Source organism: Cervus elaphus, chromosome 12 (assembly GCF_910594005.1).
Source record: "Cervus elaphus chromosome 12, mCerEla1.1, whole genome shotgun sequence".
Lineage (NCBI taxonomy): Eukaryota > Metazoa > Chordata > Mammalia > Artiodactyla > Cervidae > Cervus > Cervus elaphus.
The window spans coordinates 7,726,662-7,751,246 of record NC_057826.1 but is presented as its reverse complement, the minus strand read 5'-3'; positions in this window follow the sequence as shown (position 1 = coordinate 7,751,246).

The following is a 24,585-nucleotide window of genomic DNA, read 5'->3' as shown; positions in this document are numbered from 1 at the left end:
ATCTTTGTTTTTTGAATATCGAGTTTTAAATCAGCATTTTCACTTTCCTCTCTTACCTTCATCAAGAGACTCTTCAGTTCCTTTTTGCTTTCTGCCATAAGGGTGATGCCATCTGCATATCTGAGGTTATTGATATTTCTCCTGACAGTCTTGATTCCAGCTTGAGCTTCATCTAGCCTGGCATTTTGCAAGATGTACTCTGCATATAAGTTAAATAAGCAGGGTGGCAATATACAACCTTGAAGTACATCTTTCCCAATTTGAAACCAGTTGCTCCATGTCCAGTTCTAATTGTTGCTTCTTGTCCTGCATATGGGTTTCTCAGGAGGCAGGTAAGGTAGCCTGGTATTCCCATCTCTAAGAATTTTCCACAGTTTGTTGTAATCCACACAGTCAAAAGTCAAAGCTTGTATAGTATACTAAAGTCGAAGCTTTAGTATAGTCAATTAAGCAGAGTAAATGTTTTTCTGGAATTCCCTTGCTTTGGCTATCCTACAAATGTCAAATTTAAAACAACCCTGGGAAGGAAGTGTGCTTTTCTACTGTTAATTTGTAGGTGGCGATAGAAATTTTAGATGGTTACCTATATTTCCCAATGACATTCAACTATTAATAACAGGCCTGGAATTAAAACACAGGACATTATTAAAAAATAATGTTAATATATTTAATTTCACAAGTAGTGTGTATATAAAAAATCAAGGAATTCTAAATGAAAACAAATTATCATTTAAAGCACTAAGGAAAATTATATAAAAATCTTATAGTGTCTAGAATCATTTTCCTCTTAATGGCTCTTTCTAAAACTCATGAATATTTCTCTAATTCCAATGCTAACAGCCAAAGAAAAGAGATAAAGTAGGGCTTTTTCTTACTTAATTCTTGTACAGAAGATAACGACTTTCATCCTTTTACTCATCTTTAGCCTTTGAAACTTGGAGTCAGCATGAGCACATTTTTTGCAATTACTGTCATCTGGAATGATTTTTGTTTTTCTTTTGCAAATGGCCTTTTACCTGGTCCTCATTACTCACCACTAAATAAGGTGGCTTCCTCTTTTTAACACTTTCTACCTCCACTCCCTTTCAACTCTGATTTATTATCAGCATAAGCTATGTATTTTGGCAAAGCAAGTCCCTTGATTTGTCCAATCAAATCAAGTCACGCTGTATGATGGAGGGACCCCTAAAGAGGCAGCTCTGCTTTCGGGGGGCTAGTTTCCAAAGCCTAAGACACCCGCAGTATCCATTAATTAGCACACGTTTAATGAGAGTCCTCTTTGTGAGAAGTGTGGCAGCGCTCTTTGCAGTGGAATTCAATGGGGATTAGAGCCAGGGGTGGCTCAGATGGTAAACAATCTGCTTGCAATGTGGGAGACCCCATTTTGATCCCTGGGTTGGGAAGATCCCCTGGAGAAGGGAATGGCCACCCACTCCCATATTCTTTCCTGGAGAATCAATGGACAGGGGAGGCTGATGAATTATAGTCCATGGGGTCACAAAGAGTCAGGCATGACTGAGTGACTATCACACACACACACACACACACACACACACACATACACACTGACTTTAAAGGGGCTTTCCAGGTGGTACTAGTGGTAAAGAACCTGCCTGCTAATGCAGGAAACAAAAGGGATGTGGGTTCAATCCCTGGGCCTGGAAGATCTTCTGGAGGAGGGCATGGCAAACCACTCCAGTGTTCTTGTCTGGAGAATCCCATGGACAGAGGAGCCTGCTGGGCTATGCCTCATAAGGTCACAAAGAGCTGGAAGCGACTAAACCATCTTAGCATGCATTCACTGACCTTAAAAATGATCCAGTCCTTTTGAGGAGACTGGAATATGCACATAAAAAGATTATATATTATTATTTTAACAAAATATGAAATATTTCCTACCTTAAATTTTCTGTACACTAAGATTATGGCAATATACAAAAAAAATCAAGAAAATCCTCATTTTCAGGTGCCTTATATTTAAGCAGGAAACACAAACAAGAAAGAATAAATATAATAAATAATAAATAACATACTTAGTAAGTTCTAAGTGCTGTGGAAATATTCACAGGCCCAGGTGGATGCAGAGTGCTGGTGGTTGAATGGGGTTTTCAATCTGAGATGTGTGGTTGAGGTAGTGTGTATTGAGAAAGCAGCGTGTGGACACCTCACTGATTTGTGTCGTTGGAAGTTGGAGCAAATAAGGCACCAGTTGTGAGGTGGGATCGCCTGGCGTATTTGTGATCAAGAAATGGAGAACGCAGCAGTGTATTCTAGCAATGCATGCAAGGTGTTGCTGATAGGAAATAAGGTAAAACATGCCATCAGTTGACAATTTCTGTAGGGTCTCTTAGGCCATTGTAAGTTCTCTCATTTTTTCTTTTGGAAGAAACAAAAAGGCCTTTTCAGAGTATATTATCTAACTTTAGGAGGACAAAGGTGTTTGCCAAAAAATCAGTTGAAAAACACAGCAAAGATGCTTGTTAGTAATGATGGAGGCTTGGACATGGGTAGCAGGGATGGATGTAGTAAGAAGTTGGTCTCCCTAAAAGTGGTGAGACGCTTAGGATATATTTTGAAGGAAGAGCTAACAGCATTTTATGATAGACTGAATATGGTATTTGAGAAAATGAGAGATGACTTCAAGATTTTTGAAACAAAACAATATAAGACAGAAACTCTTAAAATAAAACTACAGATTTCTGGAACTGAGATAGCCTGATACAACCATAATTTTCTCCATTGATGAAGTCACTCAGGAAATAGCAAAGATCATGTAGATGTAGCAAGTTTAAAATGGAGTCTTCAGGGATGTGTAGGATTTACAGAGTAAAGAGCAGAGTATGTATGTGGTAAATGTCACAAGCAAGAGAAATAAGATACATACACACATATATAATGTGTGTATGTGTGTGCCTAGTCACTCAGTCATGTTCAACTCTTTGAGATCCCATGGACTGTAGCCTGCCAGGCTCCTCTGTACTTGGGATTCTCCAGGCAAGAATACTGGAGCAGGTTACCATTTCCTACTCCCTGGGATCTTCCTGACCCAGGGATCAAACTGACGTTGCTTGTGTCTCCTGCATTGGCAGGCAGATTCCTTGTCATTGCACCACTTGGGAAGCCCATACATATAGTTAAGTTGAATAAAGCTAGCAAGCTTGGTCTGAACCAAGAATCAAGGGCGCTAGGTTGCACAGTTTTTCTCCGCAAAATAATTAGAAATCTGCTAGAAATTAAATTAGAAGACTTTTAGAGTTTCAATCAAACTGAGTAAGATTAGTGAATAGAAAATATACATAATAGTTTTTAAAAATATCTGGAGATAATTAAGGACCACAATGATTCTATTTAATTAAATTGAAATCTATTTTCATTCTAAGTGACAATACAAAATTTCATACCTGTGCTGAGATATTCAATGCTTGTGTTGGGTCCATTATGATATGTTTTATCCATTTAGAAGCTCATCTTTATGTTACTAGTGATTTCAAGTGCAATTCAAAATAGTCATAATAATAATCAGGCCAATTTGGGCAGCATTTCAAAAACACAACCATGATCAAATGCTTAGTCTATCAAGCATGTTTTGTTACATCTAATTGAGATTGATACTGTTGATTTTAATTTACATAATAGGCATGGTCAGGTGTCACCGAGAGAGATATTGGTGGCCATAAAATGACTTAACAATACACCAAAGGGACTATTTACCATTTGCTTTGTACTATTCAGTAATTTAAAGGAAGGTTCTCTAAAGACAGTCTTTTATATACTATCTGCTCCATAGAAGTAGCTTTACACATGGACTTTGTTCTGTCAAATGCTTGTGTTTTTGCTTTTGCTTTTTTTTTTTTTCAGATTTCCTAACAGAAAACTTCTCCTTGTGCATATGTGCATTCTCTAAGGGAGTCATGTTGTGGAGTCTATTTAAGCTCCTTGATAGGAAAAGAGACGACAGAGAAGTGCACCATATTGTGTTACTTCTAGAAGAAAAACTACAAGAAGTAAAATGTGGCTTGTATGTATATGAAAAAGAGCACCATAATGTCGATTAGTTTACATATATAACTACGTACAATGTACAATGCAAGTACACATTGAGGTACATACACTTTAAACCTGTGACTTTTTTTCAGTTTCAAGGACAGTAGTAAGAGTTGCACAGTTTGCAACAATTTGCAGAAGCTTTCCTAAAAGGTACTTTCTGAAATTCACATTCACACTAGCATCTTTAAAATGAACTAAATGACCAAAATATTTTAACCTAATCACTGATTCGGATTTACTATAGATCTCCTACAAACAGACAGAGATGCTTATCCTTGGCATGAGTCTGATTGCTTTTGTGTATGATATAAGGAATGCAGGTGAGCCCTGTCAGCCTATCACCAGACTCCCATGGCCGCAGAGTCTGAGAAAGTTACTCGCTCACAGTAACACCTCCAGACCACAAATACTTTACCTGGAGAATGGGCTAACTTATCAGTTCCCTTCCTCCCATGACTCTTCTCTAACCATATTATCCTGGAACTTCATTTCCAAAGCTTCATTTCACCATGTATCATCCATACATTTTACCGCTTGTAGTGTTAATTTTTGTCATCAAATTAATACATTTTAAACAGGCATGTGCTAATAATACTTCTTGCCGTATTATAGCAGCTTAAATATAACAGCTTAAATATTAATTAAGCTGTATTCAGTTCAGTTCAGTCACTCAGTAGTGTCTGACTCTTTGTGACCCCATGAACCGCAGCACACCAGGCCTCCCTGTCCGTCACCATCTCCCGGAGTTCACCCTAACCCATGTCCATTGAGTCGGTGATGGCATCCAACCATCTCATTCTCTGTCGTCCCCTTCTCCTACGGCCTTCAATTTTAAGCTGTATAATAAACAGTAATTAATTAATTAAGGCTAATTTCTTATCTTAGTAAGTAATTATGGTTTAATTACTGTAAAATTAATTACTGTTTATTAATTAATAAATAAACATTAGTATAATAGCTTAAGCATTAAAATACAGAATGTTTGTATATATGTACCATTGAAAACCATCTTTATTATTGCTTATCATGTCTTGAAATATACCAAATTTTGATTGGCAGTAAGGTAGGACTCTTCCTTAATCCATGTTGAGGTCGGGCTCAACTGTATTCTTCTGTTGCAAAATTGTGAAAAATATTTAACCAAATCATTCAACTGAAATGACGCTCAATTTGTGATTAAAAGGGAGCACTTTCCTACATCAGGGAATCATATGAGAACATGGTTTGGTGTCCATTTTCAAAGAACTTATATCAGGGACACCAATACTATGTTGCAAGAAGCTAAGAGAGTGTAAAGAAGAAAACATACCAACCACTGCAGAATGAGAATTCAGGAATAGGTAGAGCTTGTCCTGGGATTAAACCTACAATCTCTGAAGATATGACGGGTTAGGGGAAGATATTCCCAAAGATTTCTGAGGACCAGAATGATATTAACAAAGATCCTGACAGAAAAGTGCTGAGCAGGTCAGGGGATTGCACACGGCTCCTAGGGTACAGGGTACAAGAATTCCATTCTCCTCTTGGAGAAAGAGTCTGGACGTGGATTCAGGCTGCGGATTGTGCAATTCTTTGCATGCCAGCAGATGGGATTTGGAATTCTTCAGTACGATTTCTGTAATTATTTTTTCTGTTGCTGGTATATATACTCACCTGCTACATTGTGTAATGCATCATCATTGTGAAATACCATCAGCATCACTACTACTGCTACAAGACTGTATGTACTACATGGGTGTTATTATAATGTGATATATTACACGTCTTATTTTTGTAGTATTTCATATGCATGTATATATGCACATGTATGCTTATTTACACACGCATAAGTCATTGCTGCTCTGAACATTATACATTATTTAAACTGAAAAGAGGACGTGCACTCTTAAAACAGACTTTGCTATGCTTGTTTTACAAATCTGAAAAACTGGCGATCAGAAACATTGTCTAACATAACAGAATTATGGTTCTTTTGGCAGCCTGTGATGACTGAATCTATGCTCCTATGAAGTAAAACTGTCATAATAGACATTGACTAGGGTAAAGGAGTTTTTCTTATTCAGATTATTCTGGTGGCCGAAAACTCATTTCATGAGTTATAGCCGGGATCTCTCTGTTTCAGAACAAACACATAGTTTCTCTAACAATAGATTCATAAAATTGCCATGATAACCAGAATTTAATAACCATTATAGTGAGGAACACTGGCAGAATCAAATGCGAATCCACATCTAGCTGGCGGATGCTTCACTGAAGTCACAACTTTTCTGAACATCAGTCTTCACTTGGAAAACAAACTTCTCTGAATTCAGTTATCCTGGAAATTTTGCCAAATCTGTGAAGATAATGACAACTTACTTATCACTAGCAAGTAATGTTTATGAAGTTTATGAAAATTTTTATGAAGTCTTGACTTCAGTAATCAGTATGATCATTTTTAGAAAAAGTAAAAGAATTAAGTTTGTTTTGAACTGTTATTAATTTGAAGACTCTACAAAGGAGAGGTGATCTTTATTGTGTTTCAACTGTGATATCGGTATCATCAAAGGGGGAAAAAAAAAAACAAACAATACATGGGTTCAAACCATGGATCATTCACTTCCTGCCTGTGTGATCATGAATGAAGTACCTATAGACTGGATTTCAGTTTCTGCATCTATAAATGCAGCATATTAAGGATTAGGGAGACTGACCATACATTTGGCACTCAACATAATAGAAATAATATGCTTTATAGCAGAGGTTTTGGCATCAGCTGGCCCTGGGTGATGGGTTGTATAACCTTGAACAGATATAACTTAACCTCTCAAAGACTAAAACAGAGACTATAACATACTTACTTCATAATGTGGCTGTGAAAAACGGAGGAAATATTACATAAAAACTTCTTGTCACAGACATAGCTTTCTTAGTTTTAACACTAGTAATGATCACAAATCCTAATAACCGATGCATGTGTGTGCTTGTGTGTGCTGTCATGTTTGACTCTTTGCAGCCCTATGGGCTGTAATCCACCAGGCTCCTCTATCCGTGGAATTTTCCAAGCAATACTTTTGGAGTGGGCTGCCATTTCCTACTCCAGGGGATCTTTTCGACCCTGGGATTGAAACTGTCTCTTGTGTCTTGTGCATTGGTAGATGGGTTCTTTACCAACGCACACCACCTGGGAAATGACCAGTAATGACGGATGATTACTATGAGTGTTATTGTTCTGACAAGAAGGACTTATGATCATGACATTTTGATTATTTGAAATGTATGATTTAAAATAGCAGTGTACAATTTTGAAAACAGCATTCGTATTTGAAGTTACAGTAACATGTGGAGTGCTTATTGTGGCGAGGTTTTAACATTAACTACTGAGAATTAGGTGCCATGAATAGAACACCCTTAAGTAGTAACAGTCTTTTTGAAAATTCTTTCAGTTTCTTTTTAAGATGTGAAGGACAGATTAAAGTTGCCCAACCAGGTTATTACCAATAAACTTTTCCAATGTGATGTAATTAAATAGTAAGAGTGAGGGTGATAAAATTTCTTAGTTTTATTTCTGAAGTTCCAGGAAAATCAATATCCCAAATCCACATTTTGGTCATTGCTTATGAAAGTAAGACAAGACATCTATTTTCCCTTCTAGTTGTAAACACAAGAACACATATTCCATTACATAAAGTTTCAATGTCTAAACACAAAGCTTAAAATATGCATTGGAATCAATTTATAATGATTAAGAGTTTGAAGAGGAAGCAATGTCTTTCTGGTGTCATTTTTCATAAAATACCAGCCTATTTTATTATGTAATTATAACCATAAGTTGTTTCATTTTCAGGGTAAAATAACAAGTATCATTTTATTCCTTGTGTGAAGGTTCTCCAAGTTTATTTATTCTTGTCCCAACTCTTGCCCTAATGAATGCATTATCTGTTCTTGCTTAATCCTGCTGCACAGGAATGGTAAGGGAAATCCGGCATGAGTGCCTTTTGACCTTAATCTTAAGTGCAGTGCAGCATTCCTGAAAGTCAAGCCAGCGTGCCTTTTTACTTCTCCATTCCTGAAATCTCATACTTAGAGTGTTGTGCTTGTCTGCTTTATTTGCCTCAGGACAGAAATCCTGACCTTCTGGGCCATTCACTCTGCCATGCACCTTTATGGTTCTTGAAAGCTAGTTTATCTGGGGGGAAATAAAATAGAACAAGAAAAATGAGGACTCAGATTATTTTTAAAATGAAGGAAAGGTATATGATAAGATCAGTCATTTAGAATACCTTTGAATTACTTCATGTAAATATAAATCTCTCCACATGTATAGCTTTCTAAACTTTTAATATATATTTACATTAGTTGGCCAAAATGTTCATTTGCTTTTTTTTTTCCTGTAAGATGGCTTGAGTAGCTCTTAATTGTCTTTAACTTCGTTCAAAGCCATTTTGTTAGGTTGGATTGTGACAACTGTCATAGCATACATTTTAAAAGAGCTTATCAAAACTGATGAACTTTTGTTTGCTGTTTTACTATTTAAGAAGAAAGCAAAGCAACATTTGCAGTATACTATGCTTTGTTACTTCAAGAAGGTAAACACACAACTCAAATACACACAAAAACGATTTGTGCAGTGTATGCACAGAAGGTGCTGTGACTGAACAAAAGTGTCAGAAGTGCTTTGTGAAGTTTGTGCTGGAGGTTTCTCACTGGATGATGCTGTATCATCAGGTAGACCAGTTGAAGCTGATAGTATTCAAATCAAGACATTGATTGAGAAAAATCAATGCTATACCATGCCTGAGATAACTAATAGACTCAAAATATCCCAATCAAGAGTTGAAAATCATTTGCACCAGTTTGGTTATATTAATCACTTTGAAGTTTGGGTTCCTCATAAGTTAAGTGGAAAAAAAAATCTTCTTGACCATATTTCCACATGTAATTCTCTCCTTAAATGTAATGAAAATGTTCCATATCTAAGACAAATTGTGACAGGCGATAAAAAGTAGAAACTGTACAATAATGTGGAATGGAAAAAATTGTAGGGCATGGGAAATGAACCACCACCAACCAGAACAAAGGCCAGTCTTCGGCCAAAGATGAGGTTGTGTATATGTAGGACTGGAAGACAGTCTTCTATTATGAGGTTCTGGACAACAAACAATTAATTCTAACAAATACTGCTCCCAGTTAGACCAACTAAAGGCAGCACTTGAAAAAAAAGTGTCTGGAATAAGTAAACAGAAAATGCATAATCTTCCACCAGGATAACACAAGACCAAATATTTCTTTCATGACCAGGCAAAAACTGTTACATCTTGGCTGGGAAGTTCTGATTCCTCTGCCATATTCACCAGATGTTACTTCTTCAGATGTTCATTTATTTCAGTCTTTACAAAATTCTCTAATGAAAAAAAATTTCAATTACCTGGAAGATTGTAAAAGGCACCTGGCATAGTTCTTTGCTCAAAAGGGTAAAAAAGTTTTGGAAAGATGAGATTATGAATTTGCCTGAAAAATGGCAAAATATAGTGGAACAAAATGTGAAAAAGTTGTTTAATAAAGTTTGTAGTGAAAATGAAAAATGAGTCTTTTATTTTTACTTAAAATTTAAAGGAAAAATTGGACCGTTACGCTACTTTCATCAAGTTATACTGTTTTTGTTGTTTTTGTTTTCATTGTTTAGTCACTAAGTTGTGTCTGCCTCTTTGCGACCCCATAGACTGCAGCACACCAGGCTTCTCTGTCCTTCACCAGCTCCCAGAGTTTGCTCAAACTCATGTCCATTGACATGGACATTTGCTCATGCCCGTTAAGATGCTTTCCAACCATTTTATCCTCTGTTTCCTCTTATCCTCTGTCCAACCATCTTTCCAATCATCTTATCCTCTGTCTTCCCCTTCTCCTCCTGCCCTCAATAATTATATAGTCCTTTATGTATATTTCAGTTTGATAATGTGTTATAAGAGCTATTTTATGCAGAGAATCTAATTTGCAATTATTATTTATAGAGGTGCAGGTTTCTTTTATCTTGAAAGGCACAGAAAATGGCATTTTATAAAATATCACTTTTTAAAAGAATAAGGAAAGGGACTGTGATTTAGCACAAAATTGCCAAAATTTCTAATTGTTCTTCAAATATTTTTAGCTCTTTCTACTTAAATGATAATATCTTTGCAGACTTTGGTCACACAGAAGGGGTTAAAAGAGAGTCCTGACTGCAAGGAGCTTGCAATCTAGTACAAAAGAGAACAAGAAACAAGGAAAATTAATACTTTTAATATGATAATTGCTTTAATAAAGTTGTACTGCCTATAGTAAAACTGTAGTTCTGAAGAAGAACATGTGGAAACACGCAATTGCATGTCACTGTGTGACTTCCCAGATGGTTCAGTGGTGAAGAATCTGCCTGCCAATGCAGGAGATGTGGGTGCCATCTTTCTGGGTCAGGAAGATCCCCTGGAGGAGGAAATGGCCACCTACTCCAGTATTCTTGCCTGAGAAATCTTATGGATAGGAGAACCTGAAGGGCTATAGTCCATGGGGTCACAAACAGTCAGACATAGCTGAGCAACAGAGCGCGTAAGCATAGATATTACCTATGCACGTCCTACCTCATACTTGAAGTCATCTCTTGATTATTTATAATACTTAATGTCATGTAAAAGCTACGTAAATTGTTGCCAGTGTATGGCAAATTCAAATTTTAATTTTTGTAACATTCTGGATTTTTAAACAAATATTTTCCATCAAAGGTTAGTTAACTTTGTGGATGTGAAACCTGCAGATTTTGAAAGCCAACTCTACTTTCAACATTTTTTCAGTTGAACTCCAGATGGGGCGCTAATGAAACTTTCTAGAGATAAGGCCCAAAACAGAAAATGCCCATGCCTTCTCAGTGGCCCAGATAATGATGCCCCAGAAGAAGGACATAAATGTGGAAGGAGGAAAAAATGAACTGCTCAAGAAAAGTATTTTAAAAGTTTTCCATTCTAATCAAAACAGATATGTGGGATGGAATATCAAAGAATGGGAGGAGAAGGATGGATAGAGGGCCTCTCCTCAAGAAGTTCTTCTTCTTATTTGCAGTCCAGTCACGAAGTTTCCAGCATTTGGATCAACACCATCCCAACACAGGTATCTTGATTCACCATCCATATATACATGATCAGAACCTAAAACAAGCTCAGAAACTCAAAATCATTTGGACCACTGGAATCCTAATGAATGGTACTTGAATCTAAGAATCTTAGTTTTTAAACTTGGGTTATTGGCCAAATTAGGATTAGTGTGGGATTGACGGGAGAAATATCAATAACCTGAGATATGCAGATAACACCACCCTTACAGCAGAAAGCGAAGAAAAACTGACCAACCTCTTGATGAAAGTGAAAGAGGAGAGTGAAAAAATTGGCTTAAAGCTCAACATTCAGGAAACCATGATCATGGCATCTGGTCCCATCACTTCATGGCAAATAGACGGGGAAACAGTGGAAACAGTGGCTGACTTTATTTTTTTGCTCTCCCAAATCACTTCAGATGGTGATTGCAGTCATGAAATTAAAAGACACTTACTCCTTGGAAGAAAAGTTATGACCAGCCTAGACAGCGTATTAAAAAGCAGAGACATTACTTTGCCGAGAAATGTACGTCTAGTCAAGGCAATGGTTTTTCCAGGAGTCATGTATGGATGGGAGAGTTGGACTATAAAGAAAGCTGAGCACTGAAAATTGATGCTTTTGAACTGTGGTGTTGGAGAAGACTCTTGAGAATCCCTTGGACTACAAGGAGATCCAACTAGTCCATCCTAAAAGAAATCAGTCCTGAATATTCATTGGAAGGACTGATGTTGAAGCTGAAACTCCAATACTTTGGCCACCTGCTGCAAAAACCTGACTCATTTGAAAAGACCCTGATTCTGGGAAAGATTGAGGGCAGGAGGAGAAGGGGACAACTGAGGATGAGACGGTTGGATGGCATCACTGACTCACTGGACATGAATTTGAGTAAACTCTGGGAGTTGGTGATGGACAGGGAAGCCTGGTGAGCTGCAGTCCATGGGGTTACAAAGAGTTGGACACAACTGAGCAACTGAACTGAACTGACTGTGGCTAATCAGTAAGGTTTCGGAAGGAGTGAATTTACATACGAAACACAGACAGACTCACAGACTTACAGAACAAACTTATGGTTACTGGGGGGAAGGGTAGAGGGGAGGGATAGATTTGGGAGTTTGAGGCTGAGATGTATACACTGCTATATTTAAAACAGATAACCAACAGAGACCTACTTTATCGCACAAGAAACTCTGCTCAATACTCTGCAATAACCTAAATGGGAAACAAATTTGAAAAAGAATAGATACATTGATATGTACAGCTGAATCACTTTGCTATATGTCTGAGACTAAAACAACATTGTTAATCAACTATACTCCAATATAAAATAAAAATTTAAAAAAATATATGTGTCTTCTTGTCCAGGCAAAATGCAAAGAAAACAGACATGTGAATACTTGTAGTGAAGGGGGGGAATTTTAAAGCAAGAAAACAACAGCAGCAACACTTTTCTAGAAGAAAATAATCTCAGAAATATTTAGTATTGTGGCAGGTCTTGAACAGGTAAATACACACATTTAAGTTAACTCCCCAAAGATTATCATTGGAAAGGTGAGTCTCATTCACAGTCCAATGGGCTAAACATTTAGTTGAATGAATAGAAAAGCAGATCTAATAAAAGTTCTTAATTACTTTTAGATGTTATCATACTGCAAACACACCAGTTCTGTCATAAAGGGTTTCATTAGTCCACAAAACAAAGTCAGAACTCAATTACAGCACACAAAGTCCTTCATCATCTGGATCCTGGCCATCCTCCTAGCCTCTGTCTTCTTTATTCCCTCTAGACTCACGCAGTGTATTTCTATTGAGATGATATCCTTGAAATCCCCAAATCAGTCTTGCGTTGTCATACTTCCCACCTTTAATATGTTCTTTGCTTTACCAGGAATGAGCATCACATCAGAAATAATACTTCCCAACACCTTTACAATGCCTAGCACAATGGAAGACTTACATAAACATTTATGAAATGTAAACAGTGAAGTTTGCAAACAAGTGTTAGATTGTTTTTAATGGATCTGAAATCACTATTCAAGGTTACTGAAATACACTAAATGTAAATAATCCCTGAACTTGCAGTGACGGCGCCCCTCCTGCACTGTCCTGATCTTCATCAGACAGCTCATTTACACTCACTGGGTACCTAGTTCAGGAGACAGGGCCTGAGGCGAAATGCAATTGTTCTTGATAAATTTTGAGACCAAGAGTTTACATTTGGAATGAAGCCAAAATATGCTGCTTTTGCTACCTTACAGCCTGAAAATGTCAATCTAAATTCTCTGTTCCAATTACCTATGCTCATTGTCTGTTCTGATTATTGCTGTGGATTTTTAAAATTGTCTTGATTGGAATAATACTAATAGCTTACAGTTACTAGAGTTTTACAGTATATGCCAGGCACTGGCGTGTACTGTCTCATTTAATAATTAAAAAAGAAATGCCATTAATTAGATTCCAATAGATGCATACATTATAAATGAGGAATTTAAGGCAAGAGATTTGAGAAACATTGCCAAAGGGCACACGGCGTACAAAAGATGGAGCCAGGCTTTTAAAACTTGAAGAGCCCAGAGTCCTTGTTCTTAGTCTCAATACTATCATGTTTCCATGTTTCTAGCATGTTAACATATATTTCCCACTGTGTTCTAGGCCCAGAATTTGTAATTTGTATTAACAGTATCTCATAAATTAATCAGTAATCTGTATTAACATTATCGCAGTCAAAATTTACTAGAATGTTGTTTTCTACATAGATGTCAACAGCATAACTTGGATAGATGAAGACCCTTGCCCTAAGTTGTGAAATTAGTTAGTTGTGAAAACTAAATTTCAGATCCAGGTACTATAATTTAGAAAAAGTAAATAATGAAATGATTATGCTTTGGAAGAAAGAGCAAGTTATTTCATAAATGGTTTCCAATAAGACAGTATACGGGGAGACACAAATAATGACAACGAAAAATGTGAAGAAACGTGGGGATGAAAGGGGTGACTCTGAGAAGCTGTGATAAGAGCTTCCTCTTCCTCTTCACCCCGTTTATATTTTCTTTTATCATAGACCATGCTTACTTATATATATGCTAAATACAGGCTTCAGTTCAAAATAACACTCACTTAGTGGCATTGCCCGTTTGAAAACCCAATTGTCAATTACATTTGTTTGATTGAATGCCAATCAATATTTACAGCTTCATTTTTATCTTTTTATTCTTGGGGCCCGGGGCAAAACCAGAAAATAGTTCCCAATTGAATAAAGAAAGGAGACTGGAAAGAGTTACAGTATACAAAATAAGCTTAATGATGTGGCTATGAGGAACTTTATGAGCCCATTAAGAATAAACTCATAATTCAGTCCAAGGAAATCCAGAAAGATTTAGTGGTGCAGGAGTTTTAATCAGTGCCCTCCTGGAAGTTTAGGATAGGACAATGGATACTTAGTTTTTAAGAGACAATTTTCCTTGCAATTGCTTGTTTCATTTTAAACTTAATGCGGTTTTACTCTCATTCACAATTTATGTGTTTAATTTCGATAGCAAAGCATCTAAATTCTTGGGTAAAAATGAAGAGACCAGGGAGAAGCACCTTGCCTTACATGAAGCCCAGTTTGAGAGTCACAGCGTATGTAGAAGCCTGCATCCGGGTGAGTGGAAGGAGGTCCACTGGGTGTGTCTCTGGGTGTGCAAAGGCCTCCAGTTGTAAAAAGCTGAGAAGATTGCATGTTCCATGGGAGCACAGGGCAAGCAGAGAGTGGATTCTACTAACAATGTTAGGTATTACTGGATTTGGGGATGTTGGATACAATAATAAGAATTTAACATTGCTCTCTGAAGATGTCATCAGACATCTTAAACCCGAGTTGTTTCCCCAGACAGCTCGCAATGCAGACTGTCCTCTTATGTTTGGGGTTCCTTTCGTTACTGGGAGGAGAAAGGGAGAGCAATGCTTAAAGTTCTTGCATTAATATCATTTTCAATTTCCCCTCTCTTCATCCAACAGGCCATAGCAAAGCAGAAGGTAATTGCTCAACTTCTGTTTGTGAAACGCTACTCTCTAAATACTGCAGGAATGGGAAACATGAGGTTTCCTGGGAGAGGAGCTTTATTATGAATATTACTATTGGTTTACATTTTAATTATACTGTTTCTTTTATTATTAGACCATTTCTCTAAAAGACAGCTCATTCTGCATTCTCCACTTAAATTTCTACTTTCTCTTGATTCTTTATAATGTTCTTTGTCATTGAAAAGTCAAGTATCCATGTAGAAAGATGCTGCCCTTTTGTTTTAGAGGTTGAGCTAAATTCCTGCTTTCACTCTTCCCTGAGAAACGAACACCATTCTCTCACACAGACATACGCTCCAGGTCTTCCGCTTATTCTATTCATTTAAGGTCATTACTCTTCTGTACTACAGGCTGTAATTGCTTCTAGCAATATAATACTTTACCTCACTAACATAATCATAACACAGTTACTAAATATTTTTTACATGGCTGTATCTGTCTTTAGATAACTATTATGTTGGGTATTAGTATAATTTTCTGTTTGTTCCATTGTAGTTTGAAGATGTATGGATAGAGCTGGTTTCTATCTGCTGAGCAATTAAATGAAATATTCTAAACAGGATAGTCTATCAGTAAAGCTTGGCTGTTTACTTGCTGAATTAGCATATACCAGAGAAGCAGGGGCAGCGGAGAGTTTTGTAGGAAAGAATACATTTTATCTAAAAGAATGGTAGCTTGCTTCCTTTATAAGGTCTGTCTTCGGCCCATAACAGTGCAGGCCATCCAGAAGTTTTCACTGCCTAAGAGGACAAGGAAGTCACTGGAAACATCCCCTCTTCAGCTCATATTCAGAAATTCTGCTGACTGAACAGAAGGGTAGTAAAAACTGGCATTTAGATTATGACTTTCATCCCAAGATCTCAGCCTATGCAGAGTAATTTCTTCCTTTCTATAGTATGCTCATCACCACTGGGGTGGGAGTCAATTACCCTTAAAGAGTCTGGTCATCTATCCAAATACCCTTACACTCTCATCCATACAACAGTGCATAGGATTTATAGTCAACAAATCGGAATTTTTATAAGACCTGAGGTTACTTTCCAGTCTTCTTTTATAAGACTTGTGCTGACTACAATGATTATGAGACCTATTTTCACATCCTAAAGAATAAAGCCCAGGGTTGGTCATTAGGGTCATAGAAACACAAAATTCATAATGAAAAGATATTAGCAAGTTTCCAGACTACATTTCCTTGAGATGAGTTAAGATGTACTGTTTTAGCCCAATCCAAGTAAATTTCTCCCCCTCTGAGTTCTTATAACATTTATGTCAAGCAGTTTCTTGCTTCTTTATGCATTGCTGTGAACTTTATTTTAATCTTCCATTAATAAACTTTACTTATTTTAATCTCACACACACAGTTATTTTAATGATGATTTGAGAGAGTATAACAGTTGACATTCCAAGTGACAAATGCATTAAAATGTGTATCTACTTACAAGATAGAATATGCCCGGGGAGAGAAACTTTTTCAGTAGGATGAGGTCTCATTTTTTTCTAGACGTGAAGCATTTAATGATGGAAGAGTAAATGAAAGGGTAAATTAAGAATAAAACTCCTTGAGAATAAAATGGAGATATATTATTGCATTCCTTTCATTTTATAATTACCTGAGTTTGAAGTTTAGAAGGTTTTCAACTGACAATCAACAATTCAAAAATTACATGCTCTGAGGAAGAATTCTACACCAGATGGCTTTCCTACTCCTTTGAAATATATTAGTCTATTTATGCATCTCAAGATAAGGAGACATGGATTATTTTAAATAAGAATGTGTATCTGTGGAAGTGACAGACTTCTGATTAAACCGGATCTGTGGGATCCTTGAACTTATTGTGGCTTATTACATACCATGGTTGCTTTATGAATGGGTTCAGTTCAGTTGCTCAGCTGTGTAGGACCCCACGGACTGCAGCATGCCAGGCTTCCCTGTCCATCACCAACTATGAAGAATGTGGGCAAACATCATTGTTAGGCAAACTTTACTTCAAAACACCTCTAGACCAAATCTATTCACTTTAGGAATGGAGTTGAATATATTTGCAAAATCAAGCATATTAAAACTAGATAAATTTGTAGATTTCAATAGAGAGTTGTCCACCACAAGAGAATATATTTTTTCCTATCAGTTACTTTGCTGTCACAGAATTGGACCCAATCTTTGCCACACAGGTAGGACACCAAATTTCACATCCAGACTGTCACTAATGGCAGGCAGGAGGAAAGGAAGAGAGGGTGATTTCTTAGTATCTGTTAAATTTGAAGCAAACTAATCCTGCCACCTGGGGTTGAAAAATAAACAAGATTTTAAAAGAAGAGTGCTTCCTAAATTATTTAATTCTGTACTATAATTAATATACAGCATTATTGATTTAATTAAACTAAGTTGCCTCCATAACAGGGAAGCCCCAAAGTTAATTAGTGCCATAGCCTTAAGCATTTGAAATACACTGAGAAAGTAATTTGGTGGTAAAATGCATGTTTATGTATTGTAATTTCAAAGACCTTAGCTACATGAGCAATTTCTTATTAGTAATAGTTTTATCCCCTGGTGTATTCCTCTCTTATACAGCTATACGAAGTTAAGTGTTACAGTTATATTACCTGTACTGAGAATGGTTCCAATTCTACAAACATGCTTATTTAATACAAATTTAGAACTTCATGGAGAATTGCCAGAACACTCTGGGTTCAGTATCTATGGGGATAAAGAAAAAGATTCTTCCGTCCACTCACTTCCTTCTGATCTTCAACATTTAATGAGTACCTACTATTTTTCTCCCTTCTCCTACATCCAAGAAACAGCCAATAGTTGCCAATTCTGCCTCTTAAAGGCCATGGTTACAGGCGCAAGCCAAGAAAAAGCTTGCAGAATCGACTTTAAATACAAACAAACATAGCCTCTCTCTACCTCTGGTGCTCCTTTCACTTCAACTGCTTCTCTTGTGTTTAACCAACCTCTTGAGACCCTGAGGATAATTCTCCATGCGGTTTGCAGAGGAATTTTACCAATCTGTCCATGTGACTCCCCCTCACTCCCAGCTTAATCATTCCAACAACTTCCTGTTGTATATTAAGTACAGTCCCAACTGCTTAATATGAAAATCGAAAGTCCTGCTTACAGATGAAAACAAATCTACAAAACATCCAGGCTTGCAGATAGACTAACTGTAGCATCTAATGATTGTACATATCCTTTTCACATGGTGCTCTCAACCTGGGTGACCTTCTTTGACCTTCACCCACTCACTGTCCAGAATTATTTTATTCAGTGTTCACCAATCTCATCTCTCAGCTTGCTCTAAATCTCTTGGTTTGAAAAATATGCATTTTTTAAAAATCCATAATATGGTGCTGATGGCCTTCATCCTGCTCTGTGATACAACAGTTCATAGTTGTGTACAATGTCTGCCTCACTAGATGATGGAGCTTTTTAGAAGAAAGGATGTGCTTAATTTATCTTTATATCTGAAATGTCTACTACATAGCTTGGCTCATCATATAGTTCAAGAAATGCATTCTCTACATATTTAAGAGGAAATAATCTATTTGGGTTATATAATAATAATAATAACCTGCTATGGCTTTCCTGGTGGCTCAGATGGTAAATAATCGGCCTGCAATGCAGGAGATCTGGGTTTGATCCCTGGGTCAGGAAGATCCTTTGAAGAAGGGAATGGCTAACCACTCCAGTATTCCTGCTTGGAGAATTCCATGGAGAATTTCTGGCAGGCTCCATGGGGTCACAAAGAGTTGGACACAACTGAGTGACTAACACTTTCACTTGTTTCAATCTATCTGAGTTTTATAATAATAATAACCTGTTTTGACACACTCCTAAACATGAGGCACTTTTCATGTATTATCTCATATAATTTTCCAAGTCATCATGGATTATCTATCTTACATGAAAACTAGAAAATTAAAAGTTGAAGGGTTTGGGGGACAATCATGTGCTTTGTTTTCTTTGATATTTTTGGCCGTGTGGGATCTTAATTCCCTAACCAGGAATCAAATCTGTGCCCCCTGCATTGAGGGCAAGCAGTCTCAGCCACTGGACCACCAAGCAAGTCCATTAAACATGTGCTTACGAGTAAAAGTTTGAAGACCTAAGGGAGTCAGTGGTTCAAGAGTCAATGCTCCTGTAGGAAGAAATTCCATGGACAATGTGACTTAAAAGTCTGGGCTCTCTTTAACATACTCCAAATAAATGCAGCTAATATTCCAAGGATCAAAGCAACACTATAATCTGGAAGCTCAGGTGAAATTTCATTAGAGACTTTAGGCTTGAGTCTGATTTTCTCTGCTGGAATTAGATTTTCTCTTACTTCTCACAGTTGACTCCTTCTATCCCCTCTCGCTGTAGTGTTAACTTATACTTTAATAGCTCCACTGTGGGTATTCTTATAAGCAACCAACTTTTGAGCATTTGTCTTTTTACATCTTTTTGCATTTAATCTCTGAGGATTGAAATGACTTGGATCTTCAAAGACACTGAAAATTTTGGTGACCTTGACCTCACTGTGAGAGTATGCACTATCTTTTAGAGAGACTTAACCAGATAAACATGTGTTCTCATAAAATCAATAGCTGACATATCACATCTTACAGTGACCTGTCAAGAGGAAGAGCTACTATGACTCCAGGCATCTGTAAAGCATAAACTTAGAGGGCATAAAAAACCTGTACCATAATACAAAGCAGAATCTAGTCAGAAGAATATAGGGAAGATGGAAAAAAAAATATGCTCTAGCTATGAACTTGAATATACTAAAACACCTGATTAAAGTATTGTTTCTCTTTTTCTTTGTTTATGGTCTAGAACAGGTAAAGAATCTGCCTTTAATTCAGGAGACACAGAAATTGCAAGTTTGATCCATGGGTTGGGAAGATCCCCTGAAGGAGGAAATGGTAACCCACTCCAGTATTCTTGCCTTAAAAAATCCTATGGACAGAGCATCGTGAAGGGCTACAGTCCATGGGGTTGCAAAGCGTGGAACACAGCTGAGCAACTTAGCATACACACACACACACACACATTTTCTAAAGAAAAGCAAAAGACGATGAACTATGGTTACTTAGAGACCGAAGAGGTCCTTCACATCTTGTCTACAATTAGAGAATAAAAGGAAAAATGTACCTTCACTTCCTTTAGGATCCTAGATACAGAAAAATTATCAACTCCTTTTATCCTCTCTGTCAAATCCCACCTTCCTTCCTCCCCATTAGAATCGACTGAAGATAAAACTTTTAATTATCTGTATTTTGTTGTTAAAGTTAAGTATTGTATCAGGTAGACGGGCATTGATACTTCAAGGAACAAAATATTGCCATTTGCAGAGATGTGGATGGACCAAGAGATTGTCATACAGAAAAAGTAAGTCAGAAAGAGAAAAACAAATATCACCTATATGTAGGATCTATAAAAAAGATCCAGATGAACTTACTTGCAAAGCAGAAATAGAGTCACAGATATAGAGGGCAGTCTTGTGGTTACCAAGGGAGAAAGAGGGAGTGAGATGAAACTGGGAGATGGGGATTATGTACACTGTTGTTGTTTAGTTGCTAAATCACACCCGACTCTTTTGAGACCCCATGAACTGTAGTCTGGCAGGGTCTTCTGGTAGGATTTCCTTGGCAAGAATACTGGAGTGGGTTGTCATTTCCTTCTCCCAGGGATCTCCCTGACCCAGGAATCAAACCCACATCTCCTGCGTTGCAGGTGGATACTTTACCTCTGAACCACCAGGGAAGCCCTCCTATAAATAAAATATATAACTAATGAGAACCTACAGGACAGCACGGGGAACTCTGCTCAGGGCTCTGTGGGGACTTAAATGGGAAGGAAATCCAAAAGCGAGTGGATACATGAATATGTGTAAGTGACCCACTGTGCTATATACATCAGAAACTGACACCAGATTTTAAAGCAGCTATGCTCCAATAGAAATTAAAAGAAAAATAAGAAAACACCTGTCAAATTCAGCGATGCCTTATTGTCAAATGCAACAGTTATGTATTTTCTTACTGAAATTCTACACTCATATATGTTTCACCAACTTAGTTTTCCCTAGTTTTCCTTTTTTTTTTTCTTTTTTTTTCATATACTATTTCCTTTCTGATTTCTTCCTGTGACTCTGTTCCTCAACCTGCTCCTAAATGTCAGGATTCCTTAGGCATCTTTTCTCTTTAATCATTCTGTACGTTTCTTGTGGATGATGACTTCACCTGAATGCACACCTTCTATCACCATATGTGTGATCATCTATGCTAATGTTCGCGACCCTACAATCTAAATTACCATCCCTATCTCTTCTCTTGAACTGCAGATACTCATGCCTACTGCTCATTGTCAGCCAAATGCTCCATAGATGTTCCATCATAGTCTAACACATGATCGTGTTTAGTCAGTCATGTCTGACTCTTTGTCACCTCATGTACTGTATCCCTCCAGGCACCTCTGTCCATGGGGATTTTCCAGACAAGAATACTGGAGTGGGTGGCCATGCCCTCCTCCAGGGGAGTTTCCCTACCCAGGGATCGAACCCAGGTCTCCTGCATTGTAGACAAATTCTTTACCGTCTGAGCCACTAGCGAAGCCCTAACACATGATTCCTCTCCCCAAATTCTCGTTCACCTCCTGTATTCCCTGACTCAGTAAATGAGTCATCTCTCTCCAGACTTTCAAAGAAAGCTCTTCTAGAACTTATATGTTACAAACTTTATGTGGGAGTTCCCCGACATTTGACAAATCTCTCAGAAAAGCAGAACCAAGCTGCGTTCTGGGTCAGCACCGTAGACCCACAAGGGGCACAATATTCTCTGATACAACTCACAACTGTGCAAAACTTCCAGCAATTTGGCCTCTATATAGGGCTTCCCTGGTGGCTCAGACGGCAAAGAATCTGTACATGGAGGCTGCCAAAGTCAACTTGGCAGTCCCGGCGCCCAAATGACCTCAAGTGAGGTCCAAAGGAGTCCTCCAACAATAAAAATTCTTGCAGCGCCAAAGCATGTTCACTTGTCAAGGCAAATGAGAGGATAGCCTTAGGATTCAGAGTGGCATGTCACTATAGCATTTAAGTGCCTTTAACCAGAAGTCTCTAGCAAACTTAACGTCACAGAGACAGAAAGGCTGGCAAGGAAGGGAGGGAGAACCGACTTGCCATTCCCTAGGAAATCTGTCCTCACAGCTGGCACCTTGGGGATTTCTGTGTACATTTTTTGAATGTATTCCAAGGCTTTGAAATGAGATTTCCTCAATCTAAAATGCCAGGTGCCTAAAAACCATTTTGTCAGAGCTTAACAGCCTTCTCTGTGAGAAAGCAACATAAAGGGAGGTAGCTCCTCTGAACTTGACAGCTCATTTCAGACTGGCTCCCTTTATCATGAATTCCCCGGTGGCTTAGCTGTAAAGAACCCACCCGCTAATGTAGGAGATGTGGGTTTGATGCCTGGGTGGGGAAGATCCGCGGGAGAAGGGAATGCCAACCCACTCCAGTATGCTTGCTTGGGAAATTTCATGGACAGAGGATCCTGTCGGCCCTACAGGGTCGAAAAGAGTTGGACACAATGGAGGGGCTGAGCACAAACATGACCATCGAGGCCTTGACCTTTCTGAAACACTTGCCCTGACAACTCTGCGGTCCCTAACATACAGAAGCAATACCGGGGATTTACAATGTGCCTTTCTTCTATCCAGCTTGGGGAATGTCAGGAAAGCAGTAGGTAAGTAGAATAAAGACAGTCTTCTAGGATCTCAGAGTAGCTTGCTTGTTGTCACATTTAGAAAGAGGGTATAAAAAATGACTCCCTACATGCAAGTCTCAACTCCTGCCTGGATTGATTATAGATCATTTCATGTTCTGTTCTGAGCCCACAGTGTGGTAAATGCCATACAGAAGCAGAACTAAATGTTTTTTATTCCTGTTAATTAAAATCCAAATTTATAAGTTATTTACTGATCAAAGATGATATTTGCAGAGTTTAATGAGAGATTTTGATCTTCAGACAGGAGTATCCCATGAAGCTGATTCGTTATCTAACATTCAAAAGATTCCACTGTTATTCAGTTTATCACTAGACTGTATCACCCTCTATTAGCCCCAAAATAAGAGCTAAAAATAAAAGAGACCATTTAAAGCATTTTAATAATGTTTTAATATAGAAACTGTGTGCTGTGCTGCTAAGCTCAGTCATGTCTGACTTTTTGCGACCCCATGGACTCTAGCTTGCCAGGCTCCTCTGTCCATGGGGATTCTTCAGGCAAGAAAACTGGAGTGGGTTGCCATACCCTCCTCCATGGGATCTTCCCAATCCAGGGATTGTACCCAGGTTTCTCGCACTGCCGGCAGATTCTTGACTGTCTGAGCCACCGGGAAAACCCAAGAATACTGAAGTGGGTAGCCTATCCCTTCTCCAGTGGAACTTCCTGACCCAGGAATCAAACTGGGGTCTCCTGCATTGCAGGTGGATCCTTTATCAGCTGAGCTACCAGGGGAGCCCAATATAGAAACTAGAAGAGTGCTTTGGCTATGTTACTATTTTTCCGTATCTAGGACATAGTAGGGACTTCCAGAGAACTTTTAAGTATGAAAAGCTGTTCTACCTATTTCAGTTCAGTTCAGTTCAGTTGCTCAGTCGTGTCTGACTCTTTGCGACCCCATGAATCACAGCATGCCAGGCCTCCCTGTCCATCACCAACTCCCAGAGTTCACCCAAACCCATGTCCATTGAGTCGGTGATGCCATCCAACCATCTCATCCTCTGTCGTCCCCTTCTCCTCCTGCCTTCAATCTTTCCCAGCATCAGGGTCTTTTCCAATGAGTCGGCTTGTCACATCGGGTGTCCAAAGTATTGGAGTTTCAGCTTTAATCAGTCCTTCCAATGAACACTCAGGACTAATCTCCTTTAGGATGGACTGGTTGGATCTCCTTGCAGTCCAAGGGACTCTCAAGAGTCTTCTCCAACACCACAGTTCAAAAGCATCAATTCTTCAGTGCTCAGCTTTCTTCACTGTCCAACTCTCACATCCATACATGACTACTGGAAAAACCATAACCTTGACTAGATGGACTTTTGTTGGCAAAGTAATGTCTCTGCTTTTTAATACGCTGTCTAGGTGGGTCATAAATTTCCTTCCAAGGAGCAAACATCTTTTAATTTCATGGCCTCAGTCACCATCTTCAGTGACTTTGGAGCCCAGAAAAATAAAGTCAGTCACTGTTTCCACGGTTTCCCCATCTATTTGCTATGAAGTGATGGGACCAGATGCCATGATCTTAGTTTTCTGAATGTTGAGCTTTAAGCCAACTTTTTCACTCTCTTCTTTAACTTTCATCAAGAGGCTCTATAGTTCTTCTTCACTTTCTGCCAT